At 42.8% G+C, this 17775-nt stretch overlaps 1 protein-coding gene across 2 annotated transcripts in view; it reads right to left on the bottom strand.

Moving 5' to 3' along the window:
• Window positions 1-6084: 6084 nt before the first annotated feature.
• HEATR4 (HEAT repeat containing 4) overlaps window positions 6085-17775 on the bottom strand; it is a 58702-nt gene continuing 47011 nt past the window's right edge. The window contains exons 18-19 of one of the 2 annotated variants that reach the window (XR_013386496.1): window positions 10410-10544; window positions 6085-6585 (exon numbers count right to left, since the gene is read on the bottom strand). The gene's annotated coding sequence lies outside the window, so the exon portion shown is untranslated. The remainder of the gene's footprint in view (window positions 6586-10409; window positions 10545-17775) is intronic. The other variant, XR_013386497.1, reaches the window with a different exon arrangement.

Raw genomic sequence — 17775 nt, forward strand, 5'->3', positions numbered from 1 at the left:
TGATAAGATGGAGCCAAGACATAAGAAAAGCCTGAGCTAACATCCATAACAAATGAAGTAACATGCAGATGTGAAGATTCCCCAACAAGAAGGAGGTATCAGTATGTCCTTTACACAGCCTTTTAATATATTACCAGCTTTCTTCTCTCTAGTCTTGGCTGTATGCCCTACCTACCAATTTTAGAGCAAGTTAGAAGGCAATTAATGTCCTAGCAGATAGGAAACAGTAACGTCATAGGAGGGCATGGGCATTATTATGGTACTTTGGGTAATAATGGCTCTTGTACAGCCATAGTGACTTGGTGCCATAGAGAACATAGTATTATGCCAGTCTCACTAAGAGGACTTGCCATCAAGTTCAGGAACTCAACAAAATTACTATCACAAAACTGGGAATATTGCCACAAAGGTCAGCTATTCATTCTATTCCATACACTGAAAAAAAAAGTATTCATAAAGTTTTTTGCTTATATACATATATAAGCATATATATATATTCTTATATATATTTATATATATATAAACTTCTTATATACATATATAAGCATATATATATATATATATATATATATATATATATATATAAACTTCTACCACTATCATTCCTTGTGAAAATCAGGTAAGAAATGTAAAATAGACATGTTCAACCCTGTAAGAAGAGAAAAAAATTCTTAAAGAAGGAAGGTTTTGGGACATCTGGTGGCTCAGTGGTTGAGCATCTACCTTTGGCTCAGGTCATGGTCCTGGGGTCCTAGGATGGAGTCCTGCATGGGGGTCCCTGCAGGGAGCCTTCTTCTGCCTTTGCCTATGTCTCTGCCTCTCTGTGTCCCTCATGAATAAATAAATAAAATATTTGAAAGAAAAGAAAAGAAGGAAGTTTTTAAGGAACATTCTTTGAGCCAACAGAAGGCTATTTGTTGTGTTATTAAAGTCCATGCAGTACTAGGAAGGTTACTGCTTATATCCCACATTTTGATTTTGTATGCACAAGGTGACCTTATAACATAATTAATCCACCCAGCCTCTCTTTTCTTTCCTGTGCTATGTCTTCACCACTCTTAAGACCCCATCTTAGAAAGCAAGAACACTGGAGTCAGGGAGTCTGCAGCTTTGTGTTGTGAGGCTGACTATGGAGGTGGCACAGATGGTATCTGTTCAGAGTCACTTGAGCAAGACCAGGATAACAGGTATTAAAGGCAAAAATAGACTTTATAAATCCTGATTAAGTAGACAATGAAGGACTAGGAGTGATGTCCTGATGTCTAAGGAACAGCATGGTTTGCCCTGGGCTCCAGTGCATGCTGATGCCACTTTCTGCTCTCTTTTCATCACAACATTTTTCAAGAGAGTAGAATCCAGGTTTCCTTTCATTTCTATTTTAGCCCATGGGGGGTGGGGAATCTCACTAGGGGAAAACTCCTTTTTTGGGTTTGATTTTGGATCCCCCCCCCCCTTTGGATTCTACACACAATTCCAAATGGATTAGAGAAACAAACAACTGATAGAGAAGAAAATCATTCAGATAGTAGGCAACGGCCAGAGCTGCCTGCTGCTACCAGTTGGAAGCAAGCCAAGATATTTGATAAGAGGTAGTTCCCTGAATTAGGGATCCCTGAAGATGGAGACTGATGGGGATGAAGGGATTAGAGAGGAGGTTTTGGGGTAGGGGTTGGGAGGAAGGCCAGCAGAGAAGAAAGTAAGGAAAGCCGACAGAGCTAAGAGGATGCAGACTGCTGAGCCAGCTTAAAGTCCTACCCCATCTCCCTGCCTGTGGACTTTATACCAGGTTGCACAATTACACCAACAAAGTGCAGCCTCTGTTACTGGTTGAAAGGAGAACCAGGCCAGAACTTTACCCTATGGGATCTTTGCTCTAGTGCCACCTGGAAATCCTCCCTGAGCTCAAAGCCTGCTGCTCTAGCATCAGAACAAAGCTGATAAAGGCCAGCCAGCCATCCAATAAGCATAGCTTCATTTGATATTATAAAGGTGACCACTGGCATGAAGCTGTGGATGAAGATAGGAAAACTACCTGGAAGATGTTTTCGCCATCTCAAACTGGGGAGATTTCAACACAGAGAAGTGCCAAGCTACTTTCCATGCTAGAACAAAGCACTGTGGTTTTAGTTTCAAAGTTCAAGGCTATCTTCCATGAATGGGGAGAGGCAAAAAAAAAAAAAAAGTAAAAAATGGTGTTCTCTCAGGTAGAACAATTTCCTTTCCAATGCTAGAACTCAGATGATTTTTTAAAAATAAATTTATTTATTTATTTATTTACTTATTTACTTACTTACTTACTTATTTGAGAGAGAGAGATGGGGAATGGGCAGAGGGGAGGGAGAGGGAAAGAATTGCAAGCCAACTCCACACTGAGTGCAGAGCCCAATAGAGGACTCCATCTCACAATCCTGAGATCATGACTTGAGCCAAAACCAAGAGTCAGATGCTTAACTGACTGAGCCACCTAGGCACTCCCATATGATTTTTAAATAGCACACCAGACCTCCTCATTATGTAAGACATGAATTTTCATCCTCAAGAAATATGTGTGTACCCTTTTACTCACCTTCATTTTATAGATAAAACAGCTTGAGTACTTGTAAAAAGGATGGGCTACAGCTTGTAACTCTGCCATTATACTGTTGAAGGGAGCCCCTGGTTACTATCATTAGATCTATGGGTGGACCAGCCGTTCTTCCGCAGCAGGGAGTGGGTTTTTGAGCACCATTTAAACTTTTGTCCATCCCTGTTTTACACACAAAGAGTTTCCTGGAAACATGGCTACACTCCAAAGATTTCAGAGAGTTGAATGCCTTCTAGACCTCCACTTTTCCAGTCACTTGGAATCACATGAGAAAGTAGATTTGAGGGATCCCTGGGTGGCTCAGCGGTTTAGCGCCTGCCTTCAGCCCAGGGCGTGATCCTGGAGTCCCGGGATTGAGTCACACGTTGGGCTCCCTTCGGGGAGCCTGCTTCTCCCTCTGCTTATGTCTCTGCCTCTCTTGTGTCTCTCATGAATGAATAAATAAATAAATCTAAAAAAAGAAAGAAAGTAGATTTGAACTATGCGTTCAAATTCTGACTTTCCCGTTTAACTAGCTGTGTGACTTTGGGAAAGTTGATTCATGTCCCCATGCTTCGGTTTCTTCATCTACAAAATGGGATGTGTTAGTTATTTTTTGCTGTATAACAAATTACCCCAAAACTCAGTAACTTAAAACAACTTATATTATTTCCATTTCTGTAGGTCAGAAATCCTGATGCAGCTTTGCTGAGTCCTCAGGCTCTGAGTCTCTCACAAGGCTGCAGTGATCTTAAGGCTCAGGTGGGATGGATCTGCTCTTACCTCACTCACGTCATTGTTGGCAGAACTCAGTAGCTCACTTTGGGCTAAGGCCTTAGATCCTCAAGAGCTATTGATATGAGGCCTCTGTCAGTGCCTTGCCATGAGGGTCTCTCCATAAAGCATCTCTCTTATTTTTTTTTAAGATTTTATTTATTTGAGAGAGAGAAAGAACGAGTACGAACAGGGGGAATGGCAGAGGGAGTAGGAAAAAGAAGGCAGGGCTCCCTGATGCAATGCGGGACCAATCCTGGATCCTGAGACCACCACCTGAACCAAAGGCAGATGCTTAACGGATGAAGCTACCCAGGCAACCCCTCCATAAAGCATCTCAAAACATGGCAGCTTATGTCATTAGGATTAGCAAGCAAGAGGGCAAGAGAGAGGGCCAGCAAGAGAGAGACTGCTATCAAGACAGAAGTCAGAGTCTCTTGTAATCTAATCATAAAACTGATATCCTGTATCACTTTTGCCACATTCTATAGAATGTTAGAAGCAAGACTTTAAGTCCAGTCCACACTCAAGAAGCGGGTATTATGCAAGAATATAAATATCAAGTGGGGGGGATCCCTGGGTGGCGCAGCGGTTTGGCGCCTGCCTTTGGCCCAGGGCGTGATCCTGGAGACCCGGGATTGAATCCCACGTCAGGCTCCCGGTGCATGGAGCCTGCTTCTCCCTCTGCCTGTGTCTCTGCCTCTCTCTCTCTCTCTCTCTGTGACTATCATAAATAAAATTAAAAAAAAAAAAATCAAGTGGGGGATCATTGAAGCCACTTTAGAATTAGCCTACCATAGGGGTGCCTGGGTGTCTCAGTTGGTTAAGAATCTAACTCTGGATTTCAGCTCAGGTAATGATCTTAGGGTTGTGAGATGGAATCCTGTTGTCTGGCTCCCACTGAGCATGGAGCCTATTTAGAATTTTCTCTCTCTCTCTCCCTCTCCCTCTGCCTCTCCCCCACCTCTAAAAAAAGAATTAGCCTACCTTAGGAGTTTTCATTTAAAGATTAAATGAGGGACGCCTGGATGGCTCAGCGGTTGAGCGGCTCCCTTCAGCTCAGGGTGTGATCCTGGGGTCCCAGATCCAGTCCCGCATCTGGGGGGATGCAGGGAGCCTGCTTCCTCCCTCTGCCTATGTCTCTGCCTATTTCTCTGTCTCTCATGAATTAATAAATAAAATTTTATAAAAAAAGATTTAAAAATAAAGATTAAATGAGAGAATGTGGGCATCTGGGTGGCTCAGTTGGTTAAGTGTCTGCCTTTGGTTCAGTTCCTGATCCCAGGGTCCTGGGATCCAGCTCCACCTTGGCAGGGAGACTGCTTCTCCCTTTGCCTGCTGCTCCCCCTGCTTGCAGGTATGCTTTTGCTCTCTCTCTGTCTGTCAAATAAATTAATAAAATATTTTTAAAAATTAAATGAGATAATGTGTTCAATTCAGAGATGGGCATATATAACTGGCTTATATAACTATTATTACCATTAATGTCATTATTGAGTATATAATGATTTTCTCTCCTTTCTAGCTATTACAACAAAACCTTTATGAGGAATAAATGAGATAATCTACATAATTCAGGAAGTGCTGAACACATAGTATGTACACAGTAGCCATCAGTTATTATTAGCTTTATATGAGTGTGCGATACCTGGTTTCCTCTCCAAGCTACTAGATACGCTATGACTATGGTAACTTTTCCAGGATGGTCTTATTTTCAAATATTTTGTCTCATTTTCTTATGTGTACCCTATATTTGCCAGACCATAATGCCAGTCCTGTATGCAATATACTCAAAACCAACAAGATTGGGCTAATTATGGGAGCACCTCCAATATGAGAAATCTGAGCCTGGCTCTATGGATGTTCCAGAGGAGGGAGTATGCCCAAAATGAGCAGGGACTGAATTGTCTTTGTCCCTTTAAAAAAAAAAAAAAAAACTAGTCACTGTGCAGTCTGCTAAGTCAGTCCTTAACTGAGGATAAGGGAAAGGGGGATCCCATGTAGACTTTGTGGACAGAGTAAGGAGGTTTCCACTCCTCGATTTGAAGCAGTAAGAACTCAGAGACTGGGATCCCTGGGTGGCACAGCGGTTTGGCGCCTGCCTTTGGCCCTGGGCGCAATCCCACATCGGGCTCCTGGTGCATGGAGCCTGCTTCTCCCTCTGCCTGTGTCTCTGCCTCTCTCTCTCTCTCTCTGTGTGTGACTATCATAAATAAATAAATAAATAAATAAATAAATAAATAAATAACCCAGAGACTAAAAGAGGAGCAATTTTGCAATTGAAAGAGGGAAGAAGAGGGGCACCTGCCTGGATCAGTGGAAAGAATGTGCAGCTCTTCATCTCAAGGTCATGAGTTTGAACCCCATGCTGGGTGCAGAGATACTTAAAAAAAAATGTTTTTTTTAATTAAAAAAAAAAAAAGAAAAGAAAAAGAAAGTGGGAGGAAGAGAGTCCAGTTTGCAATATGAAAAAAAGATCACTAAGAGGTTGGAGTGAGCCAGCAGGACTGAGTCGAAGATGGCTTCCTTATAAGGAAGAAGGATATGGAGGGCTGGCCTGTGGCCAGAGAAAATGAGGAACTATAATCAAGGAAACCCCATTATTTTGGCTTTGAGTCATTTCTCAGGGTCCAGTCATGATTATATGAGAAAAATGGTGGTGGGGGGGAAGCTCCTAAAGTATAAATAATCTTTAAGCTAGAAATATTATAGAAAGACAAATGTCCAAGGGCACAGTTCATCTGATCTCATCTTTTTAGGTTAAGAGTATCTATTCCCAATCTCTCTTTCTCCCCCAACCCCTTCTTCTCCTGCCTGCTAAATGTACATGTTCTTTCCTTCTGTCCATATTCCATGAGGAAGAGAAAACAATCCTCACAAGGAAATGCCTTAGAATCCTTTAGACTGGAACTGTTTCTTGATGCAGAACCACCTTCTCAAGCGGTGACTGATGTGGTGCTGTACCATTAGAGCTCAATAAACATTCTCGCAGATGATGACAGCTTATACCACTGATTCCAAATCAAGTCACCTGTGCAGCTGTGAGTTAAACAGGCCCTTGGATTTTCAGAGATGCACTAGCTCTGTATGCTTCTCCTCCTGACATGTCCCCAGACATTACTGGATTTGTGCACAGAAAGGTTCAAAGCAGAAGTTGCTGGGAAAGTTCTGTGAGGTTAATGGAGAGGTGTAGCAATATCAAGTTCCTCTTCCTGTGACTCTTCTCTCCTTCAAACTCTGTGTTTCTTCTGTGTTTGAGAAAAAAGAGACTTGTAAGTTTCAATAGCTCAGTACCCAGAGAAAACCTCCGCTGCTCTGCAGGATGGCCCCGAGGATGGCCGATTTTAGAAGGGAAAGAAGGGGTGGGGAGATGAGGACTTGCCCCCAGGAAGCCTAACTACACAATGGGGCCGGTGTATTTATTTACTCAGCCCTTTCCTACAGGCAGCCAGAAGAGCAGCCATTTCATTTTGCTCTCAGGAAGTGTATGCAGTGGTAGGCTTTCTTTCTTTTCCTGTTAGTTTCCTGTAAGAGGACATTAGTGTCTTCTCAGGGCAGTAGCTGATAAGAAGGATGTTGTTGTTCAAGTGGAGACAGACAAACATATTTCCCGTCTCAGACCCAGACCCTTTCAAGGCACAGAGAATTGAGTTGGGTGTGGAAATTGAAGAACCTGATTTGCACACCTATTTCCCTGGTGCCATCTTCCTGACATATACTCTCTAGTGGAATACAGTAATAACATCCTCCACTTGTGTAGAATTTCACACTTTTCCAGGGTAGCATCCCACTGTGCAGGGGCAGAGTTAGAAGCACTGTATTTGGCATAGACTAGGAATTACTTTGCAGGGTTAATATGAGGCAGCTTTGGGTTTAACATTATGTTCTGAGGAAATTATACAAATACTGTAGGTGTACCCTAAATTGGATTCCATTACTAGTTCCTACTCATCCTCTAGATCTCACCTTTGAGGTTACTTCTACAGGGGAACCTTCTGATATCCTTTCTCCCAGCCACCATTGAATTGGGTGCCCCTCTTATCCACACCACACTTCCATGTTGGATACACACATCCCACGTGTAAACTTGCTCAGTGCCTATCCCTCCTGTAGCATCTCAGCATTGTGATACCAAGAACCACATTCTTGCTGCTCAGAGCTGCCTAGCACCCGGCCGGCCCATAGTAGTTCTCGAAATATTTAGTGAACGAATGAGTCAGGAGTTGCCTCTAGGAGCAGCCTTGCCACCCAACACCATCATTTATTCTGGGGTGGTGCTCTGGGAATTACAAAAAAGGCAAGTGCTAATTATCATATAATGATCACTAGTGGTTACAGTAATTAGTAGGGAAAAGTACAGTGGTGGAGCACGACTAAATAAAGCCTTCCACCAGTGGATGAGGGCCCATCCCTGCACCCAGAATTTGGAATCCCACTGCCTGTGTCCATTGGATTCCCCTGGACAAAGGAGTTACTCCTTTGGGCCGTTCAGAATTGCCAACACCAGGGATAGGGAGAACTCAGTTTCCTCTGAGTCAGGGAAACCATTCTGGTTGGGATGTTAAATTATTATTTTAAAGGTTTTATTTATGTATTCATAGACACACAGAGAGAGGCAGAGACATAGGCAGAGGGAGAAGCAAGCTCCCCATGGGGAGCCCCGTGCAGGACTCGATCCCAGGACCCCAGGATCATGATCTGAGCCAAAGGCAGATGTTCAACCGCTGAGCCACCCAGGTGTCCCTGAACAGTAAATTAAAATACGGGGCCAATGGTGGCCCTCAGGCTCTGAGATGGATTTCCCTTTAAGGGTCTGCACTGAGTCATCCCTCCTCTGAATTATTAATTAATTAAAATGCTAACTCCTTCAGGATGTGTAAGAGAAGCAAAAACTCTTCCCATTGAGGCCAACATTCGTGGCCTCAGCCCCCTCCCTGGGATTAAGAGGGCAATCTGAGAGAGAAAAAAAAAAGACTTTTCCTTCCCATTCCTTCTTCCCTCACAAGCTCAGGACCTGGGGCTTCCTGTTGCTGAGGGGGGGTGAAAATGAAGATAGGGAAGGAGAAATAAGCTGAGAACTCAGTACTTTGATGGCCCCATAGCTTGTGTAGGAGGGTGGAGGAAGGTGTGCAAACTGGGAGGGGGAATGACAAGACCTGAAGAACCCCTGTAGAGTCTTCAAAAATTCTCGCATCCCAGACAACCGAGGCACAACCCAGTTGCCAGGACACAGGGAAGCAAAAATGCAGTCAGTGGGAGGTAATGACAGCAGAGAAGCAGGCAGGTCTGATACATGGGCCCTGTGGGAGCACCACAAACTGCTTAAAACTAGGGAGCCAAGAGAAATAGACATTGAGCGTGAGACCTTCGATCAGAGGCCCACATACTATTTTCAGCTCAGTTATCAATGTATGGGAGGATCCTATGTGAAAGATGAATGTCAGAGACTGTGGCTTAACCCGCTACATAGGACACAGGTGGATGTTTGTGAGATGTTGGGAAATCTCTAGATGAAAAGGATTGCCAGGAAAAGTTATTAGTTTGAGTTTTGATCGTATGGAAGCCAGAGCATCTTTGAGCTCTGGTACTGGAATCAGAGGGCTCAGTATTTTCATCTTGGAGGGACCAGTCCTTAGGAATCTACTTTCTAATAACCTTAGCTGAGAACAGAGTCTTGTTGAAGTCCATAAGGAATACAACCAGAGAGGCACCTGGGTGGCTCAGTGGTTGAACATCTGCCTTTGGCTCAGGGGGTCATCCCAGGTCCTGGAATCCCCCGAGGGAACCTGCTTCTCCCTCTGCCTGTGTCTCTGCCTTCCTTTCTCTGTGTCTTTAAAAAAAGATTTTATTTATTTATTCATTCATGAAAGACACAGAGAGAGAGAGAGGCAGAGACACAGGCAGAAGGAGAAGCAGGCTCCATGCCGGGAGCCCTATATGGGACTCAATCCCAGGTCTCCAGGATTTCGCCCTGGGCCAAAGGCAAGCGCTAAACCACTGAGCCACCCAGGGATCCCCAATAAATAAAATCTTTAAAAGATTCTTTTTTTTTTAATAGTCACAGAGAGAGAGAGAGAGGCAGAGACATAGGCAGAGGGAGAAGCAGGCTCCATGCACCGGGAGCCCGACGTGGGATTCAATCCCGGGTCTCCAGGATCGCGCCCCGGGCCAAAGGCAGGCGCTAAACCGCTGTGCCACCCAGGGATCCCCCTTTAAAACATTTTTAAAAAGGAATACAACAGGGTAGCCCCGGTGGCTCAGCAGTTTAACGCCGCCTTCGGCTTGGGGTGCGATCCTGGAGACCTGGGATGGAGTCCCACGTTGGGCTCCCTGCATGCATGGAGCCTGCTTCTCCCTCTGCCTGAGTCTCTGCCCCCACCCCCTGTCTGTCATGAGTAAATAAATAAAGTCTTAAGAAAAATAAAATAAAATAAAATAAAATAAAATAAAATAAAATAAAATAAAATAAAATAAAATAAATAAAATAAAATAAAAAGGAATACAACCAGAAATCTCATCTCTGTAGTATTAGAAATTCCCAACCAAGCTCTAATACTTTTCCTGTGCAGATAGATTCTGGCCAGGCCTCACTTGCCTAAAGGGGTGTACAAGCTATGACCTCATAACACTTTTCCCTCTCTGAATCTCTCCCAAACTCTCTTTCTCCTCTCTTTCTCTTTTTTACATGTACGTAAGGCCATTTAGAAACTTTGACTCATCAAGGGACAGTTGGAGATTCCAAAATGATCATCCCAGTTGTGGCTCTCCATCTCCAACCACTCAGTCATTTTGTTTTAAATGAAGTGGTTAAATCAGACCCTTTTTCTTTTTATTTGGCATGTATGCAACCCTGGTATTCTCTATACAGCATCTTGAATACTTTCCTATAAATACTTCCACCCTACTCCCTTCTTTGGTTTCTTTCTGCAAATCATCCAGATTGTCATTCCAAATGGATGTTAGTCATTGAGCAATTCAGTAAAAGTATATTCCCCTTCCTGACCTCTTCAAAGTTAGCAGGCTGTCTAGACTCATAGGAAGACTTTAACCCAAATCTGCAACAAGTACTTACCTGTCCTGAGTGACCTAAACAGCAGTCACCCCAGGTCACAATTATCACAGGAACAGATATTATTTTTCTGCTCTTGCACAAAGTGGACAAAGGTTGTCTAGCTGATCCAGAATGGATCACTTGATAAAGCCAGAACTGCTTATAAACAAACAAACAAACAAACAAACACAAGAATGGGCATGTGACTGGTAGGCAGGCTTTAGGAGAAGAGCTAAGCCAAATCTACAGTTATCACAAAGAGCATGGGTAAGATCAACATGGACTCATCTCTGAAATCCCCAAATCCTATGATTTCAACGTCATTTACAAACTTCCCGTAGAAATAAGCTTAGTAGTGATAGAAAGGAATATTACTTCACACTATAAGTAATAAGTGCATAAAATTTTTTCCAAGGAGGGAATATAATCAGAATACAATAAATATATCAACTGCAGAGCCATATATGAGTGACCAGCCATTTTTCAACCCTGGTCCTATATCACAATTCCATGTCCCTCTCTTAACTCCAGGGATTTCACTTCACTGGGTTGGAGTAGGGTCCAGGAATCTGTATTGCAAAGCTCCCTCAAGTGATTTTGATTCATAACCAGGTTTAAGTTACACTACTTGAGGGCATCCCTAGGTGGCTCAGTGGTTTAGCTCCTGCCTTCAGCCCAGGGCATGATCCTGGGGCCCAGGGATCGAGTCCCACATCAAGCTCCATGCATGGAGCCTGCTTCTCCCTCTGCATCTCTGTCTCTCTCTGTCTCTGCCTCTCATGAATAAATAAATAAAATCTTAAAAAAAAAAAGTTCCACTACTTAAATAATCTTTTCTACAAAGTAAGAGACTATTGAATGGCCTATGGGTTTAACCCAGCCCGGCAATCCCTATGATCCTAATTGTCAAACAGCTTGGTTAGAGACAGGTGCAGCTGGTATCCTTGTGACATGGACACACTCCAAAGCAGCCATCAGACTCTGGATCCACTGAGCAAATCCAGTAGCACAACAGTCCTCTGGTCCCTGACTTATATAGAGCCCAGCATCATGAAGATGGCATTATCTAGCTCCCTGCTCCCTGCTCCCCCTCTTTCTGTCCCTTCTCCCTACTCATGCTTGCTTGCTCTGTCTTGCACGTGCTCTCTCTCTCTCAAATAAATAAATAAAATCTAAAAAAAAGAAAGAAGGAAATTTCTCCAAGATTTGAGACTTTCTCACCATAGGGATGAACCAGTTGGGGCTTTTTTAGAACTTTGTACTAGCTTTGGAAGGAAATACTCATATTTACTTACAAGAATGAGATGCAGGTGTCTTGAAACATTTCCTTTGTGGCTCTTTCTATAGTGCTTAGCAGAGTACTGGACATTTGTTCATTCATTCAGTAAACATTCACTGATTAAAAATTAGATACAGACATTCTGCTAATAGTTTGTTAGTGAAGATATAGATAAGTAAATACAACAGTGTTAAAACAGACCAGATGTGGTCTCCAGCCTCTTAGATACCTAACAGGCTCTCAAAAATTTTTTTATTTAAAAAAAATTTTTTTTTATTTTATTATAGTGACTGGGTACAGTAGAATAGCCATCCCAGGAAATTCTTTCTTTTTAAAAAAATTTTATTTATTTATTCATGAGAGACAGAGGGCGTGGAGAGAGAGGCAGAGACACAGGCAGAGGGAGAAGCAGGCTCCATGCAGGGAGCCTGATGTGGGACTCAATCCCGGGACTTCAGGATCACGCCCTGGGCGAAAGGTAGTCGCTAAACCACTGAGCCACCCAGCATCCCAGGAAATTCTATCTATGGGTCATTCCACTCCTTAGGAACACAGCATTTGAGTTCTTTAGAAGATACAGCTAGCCCAATATCAAGAACAACTGTAAAAGAAGATGCCCATCTTTCCTTTTCACATGTACCTAGAAATGGACTTCCAGAGGATGAATACAATGCATTATTCACCTTTGCAGCCCTAATACCAGATATATACAATATCTTGCTCACAGTTAGTGGTTTTGAACAAGATAATGAAAGAATGAAGCTTGAATCTCAGTTCTGCTACTTACTCTGTGTCCTGTATAAGAAAATAGTCATTCTGACCCTCTGCTTCCTCATGATTGGGACAATACCTATCTTGCCTACTTGATATAGGATTACAAATCAAACATTTTAAGAGTCATCAGCACTGTGACTGGCATAAGTAGATACTCAACAAATAGTTAAGGTAATGGTACTTAGTCATTACCCTGACAACAGGTATCCAGAAGCTCCTGAGAACTGATTTGTATGGTCAAACCGACACCTAGTGGTGCAATCTTAGAACACATACCGAAAGTACTTCAATTGCTGATTTGAAACAAGCATCATTTTTGGACCCTTACCAGGTATTTTTAATCCTGATTGCATATTAGGATGACTTGTGAAGCTTCTAAAATCTAGGGATGTCTGGATTTCACCTTCAGAGATTCTGACTTAATTTGCTGGAGGTATGGCACAGAGTAGAGCATTTTATTTTTTCTTTTTCTTTTTTAAAAAATTTTATTGGGTAGCCCAGGTGGCTCAGTGGTTTAGCACTGCCTTCGGGCCAGGGCCTAATCCTGGAGACCCGGAATCGAGTCCCGTATCAGGCTCCCTGCGTGGAGCCTGCTTCTCCCTCGGCCTGTGTCTCTGCCTGTGTCTCTGTCTCTCTCTGTGTGTCTCTCATGAATAAATAAATAAATTTTTAAAAATATTTATTTATTTATTTATTTATTTATTTATTTAGGGAGAGAGAGAGAGGACACAAGCAGGGTGAGGAGCAGAGGAAGAAGCAGAGTCCCCTCTCAGCAGGGAGCCAAATGTGGGGTTCTGTCCCAGGACTCCAGGGATCATGACCTGAGCCAAAGGCAGACATTTAACCGACCGGGCCACCCAGGTGTCCAGGAGTGCAGCATTTAAAAAAAAAAAAAAAAAGTAATATTCAACCCGATTGAGAACCACCTCCTATAAATGGACCTATGAGAATTATTCTTGCCATTTCACAAATGATCAAAGTAAAGCTCAGAATGCTAATGTAATCTGACACAAAGTCTCAAATTTACGAATAGCAGGAAATGTGAACTGGAGCCTACCATTTTTCTATCACATCACATTGCCTTTGCAAAGACTTAGAAGTCGGATGTCTTCCCTTACTTAGCTTTGTCTGTGAGAGTCTCAAACTTATGGGCATTCAGGGATTCCATGACCTTTTGGGGTGAAGTACTCCAAACAACAATTTGGGGTCAATGGGGTAGTGTGGTCCAATGAAGGCACTGATTTTCTGAATCCTCTCTATAGACCCCCTCTTCTCGAAGCTTTAAACTCAACTGCTCTGCTGATGGATAAATGAGCAATGTGAAGTTATATGATTCTGAAGTGAAGAGAGCTAGAAGTTAAATTTAAAGCTTTTTTTCTTTTCTGAGATCATGAATATGTTAGAGAATTAAAATAGATTAAATTAATCATCTATTATTGAATTTCAGGAAAGAGCTACCTGTACTACTACACACTTGCATGTTTGATCAAAACTGTTGAGGTGAAAGAAAGGTAGGTAGGTAAATGAAAACAAAAGGGTCTAAACCCTAACATGTAAGACTGTATTCTAAATTGGTCTCCCACAGAAGTCCTAAGAGGACAGACGGATGATCTCGAAAGGCATATAAAGCACAGTCTTTTCCAAACCCATGGTGTAGAAAGTGCCAGTTCAGCCCAGGCAGGCAAAAATGAATGGGACCTCATTGGGTCAATGAGGAGGGCCATAGTAACTCCTGGAGATGGAATCCAGGTCGCTGCCTGGCTCCATGACTTGCTAGGATGATTTCCCTGAATTTTGAGAAATGTTTTTTTGATGGTGATAGGAACATATGGGAGCAGCCTGAGTGTGCTAAGGTTCAGTCAAGTGGGAAATATTCTGAAAACTCATCATGTGAAAAGTCTTCACATCATGTGAAAAGGCCTGATGCTGCCAACAAACAAACAAACAAACAAACAAACAATTTCTTTTTTTTTTTTTTCAAACAAACATTTCATTCAACTAGAGGAAAAATTCCTCAAAGTGAGAGAAACAATCTTAATGCTTCCTGGGGGATCCCTGGGTAGCTCAGCAGTTTGGTGCCTGTCTTCGGCCCAGGGCATGATCCTGGAGTCCCGGAATCAAGTCCCACGTCGGGCTGCTTGTATGGAGCCTGCTTCTCCCCCTGCCTCTCTGTGTCGCTCATGAATAAATAAAATCTTTTTAAAAAATGCTTCCTGGTATATCCATGGTGAGTAAATAATACATATGTTTGGTAAGTATTTGCTGACAATACAGATCATCAAGAAATGATGGTAGGGTGGTTGGATTATGTGATAACCAATAGGAGATTTTGGAAGTAAATTCTTTATGATTTTATTTATTTGAGATAGAACGCATGAATGATGGGGAGGGGCAGAGGGAGAGGGAGATAAGCAGACTCTGTACTGAGCAGGGAGCCTGACATTGGACTCGATTCCAGGACCTCAAGATCATGACCTGAGCCTAAGGTAGATGCTTAACTGACTGAGCTACCCAGGCACCCCAAGAGTAAATTCTAACACAAATGTTTTCCTTTTTACCCCACTTTGCTATTGGTCTGGTCAGGAAGATTGCTGTTGATGGTAATTCACTAATGGAAGATAACTTAGATGTAAACTAGTAATGATGTGAATCTTGGTTGAAAAATGGACGTTTTCTCTAGCTCTCAACCAAAAGAAGGACAACATAGTGTTTCTCCCATGTGCTGGGCCAAACAGAAGCTGCTTTTTATTTTTTATTTTTATTTATTTTTAAAAAGATGTTATTTATTTATTCATAGAGACACACACAGAGAGAGGCAGAGACACAGGCAGAGAGAGAAGCAGGCACCATGCAGAGAACCTGACATGGGACTCAATCCAGGGTTTCCAGGATCACGCCCTGGGCTGCAGGCGGCACTAAACCGCTGCGCCATCAGGGCTGCCCTCCAGAAGCTTCCTTTTAGAGCAGGATAGGGAGCTGTCACTTGTTTAATTGACCCGTGGAGATAATCCATGTTGTGGCTGAAGAAAGGGAGATGAAAATGAAAAGAGAACAAGGAAAAGGAGACAACTGAAGAGAATGTCCTACAGATATCTCAGTTAAGAAGGATAGGCAAGGCTCTTTATAAAGGATTTGTGATACTCCTGGAGTATTTTGTCATATTTTGTTAATATGAATAGATTAGCAAAAGCATGAGGGTAAGGAGAATGGATGTCTAGCTCCTCTATCACAGAGTAACAAGTAAACCAATTTAGAAAAAAAAAAAAACAAAAAAACAAGTAAACCAATTTAGAAACAGAGGAGGAAAAAGGAGCAGTCACGGGCCCTTCCCAAGCTCATTTCTTCCTGCAGCCTTTAGTACTGTCCTTCTGATCACCTGGAAGATTTTCCCTCCTCCCTCTGTGCTATCCAAGTCCTGTGCGTGGTCTGATATCCAAGAAAGTTCCTGTGTCTCCATGACTACTGTGGCACCTCCTATCCCCACCCTGACTGCTACAGCACATCTGCTGGGTGCCACTCATTTCCTACTAGATTAAGCATATTGTCGTTGAAAGATCCTTATATGTATGTCTTATAAAACCCCTTGTAAACTCCTCGAGTACAAGGGCCATTTCTTCTGTGCTTCTGCATCTCCCACAGTGCAGATGTTCTAAGAGACGCTCTGTTTGGTCTTGCTGATTGACTGAAGAGTTCCGTTGGGCTCTCTAGTTCTTGCCAGCAAGGCAGCATACACAATAAAGTCCTTTCACTAGGAAATGACAAAGTTGAAGCTAGAGGGGCTGAGAAAGTACTCGTATAAAATTCTTTATTGTCTCAAATGCCTCTTGGTAGCCAGATCCCGGAATCCTCAGGTTTAATAGATGTGGAAATAACCTCGATTTATGAGATGGTGCTTTTTGGATCCCTATTTCACTTGGACGAAATGTGTAAACTAATAAATAAAAACGTGGGTTACATGAGTCAGGAAAAGGAAAGATTTTCTGTTATGCAGTTAACTGATACTCCCCCCAAAGTCCTTTTGTCCCTGTGTCCTATTGCTGTGAGGCTTTCATAGTGGGAATTATTGCTTTTTATATTGCTGGTGATAACAATGTCACCAGAGGAGAGAGAGGATGTGATTAGGGGAAGAAAAAGGGAGGGAGAGATTCACATTGTCTGTATTTTCCTCTGTAAATGTCCCAAAGCTTCTTTAAAAAAAAAATTTATTTATTTATTCATAAGAGACACAGGGAGAGAGGCAGAGACATAGGCAGAGAGAGAAACAGGCTCCTTGCAGGGAGCCTGATGTGGGATTTGATCCCAGAACCCTGGGATCATGACCTGAGCTAGATAGACCCTCAACCACTGAGCCACCCAGGTGTCCCAGTCCCAAAGCTTTTTAAGGTGTAAATAGCAATCACTTTTCAGGAAAGAAAGCTGGAGTCACACTACTTTGAATTCTAGATTTCTCCTCCTCCTAGGGGATTTTGTGTGTGTGTGTGTGTGTGTGTGTGTGTGTGTGTGTGTGATATTGAGACAGGGAAATTGAAGGGACCTCATGAAAAAAAGCTGGTTTTATTCTTTGTTCCTTTTCCTGCTTCTATTCTTGCTAGGACCTGGACTCCTGCCCTGCAACCATGGCTTATAGTACAAATAATGCATGTCTTCCTTGTAAAGGTCAAGGAGTTAATGATTTCTTTGGAGTCTTGCAGCACGATAGATAACATCTAAGGAGTGACTGGGTGGGGTGGTCACATTTGTTTTTCAAGACCACTGGCTCCAGACACCATCAGCTCCTGACGCCAAGACCCCTGGCTCCAGGGCATAAGTGACTTATGGAGGACGCCTGAGCACTCATCTTTGTTTTGGCCAGATTCCGGATGCCTTAGAGGACTTGTACACCAGACTATCATCCTCAATAAAAACTCCAAATCCAAGCAAAGAGAGCCTCATCCTCCTTTTCCTTTCAGAATCTCTCAAATGCTCTATCTGTATCTGCTCTATGTCTTCAACTCTGCTCTCACTTCCTGCTGGCTTGAGTTTGATTTCTATGCTGTGTGAAGCCAAGGACCCTCTTTGTTGTCCTGCAACACCGGCTCTGGGTCTTTGACCTGGCCTTCCTACATCAGTATGCTCTTACATAATCCTATCTAATGATACGTACAGTCTGCAACTCTTCCATCATGTCTAAATCTTTAAAGCATAAAGGTAGAAGCGCCTGGGTATCCGACTTTGGCTCAGGGCATGATCTCAGGGTCCTGGAATCAAGCCCCGCATGAGACTCCCTGCTGTGCAGGGAGTCTGTTTCTCCCCCTCCCTCTGCCCCTTCCACACTCATGCTTTCTCTCTCTCTCT

The sequence above is a fragment of the Canis aureus genome, chromosome 9 (genome assembly GCF_053574225.1).
Source record: "Canis aureus isolate CA01 chromosome 9, VMU_Caureus_v.1.0, whole genome shotgun sequence".
NCBI lineage: Eukaryota > Metazoa > Chordata > Mammalia > Carnivora > Canidae > Canis > Canis aureus.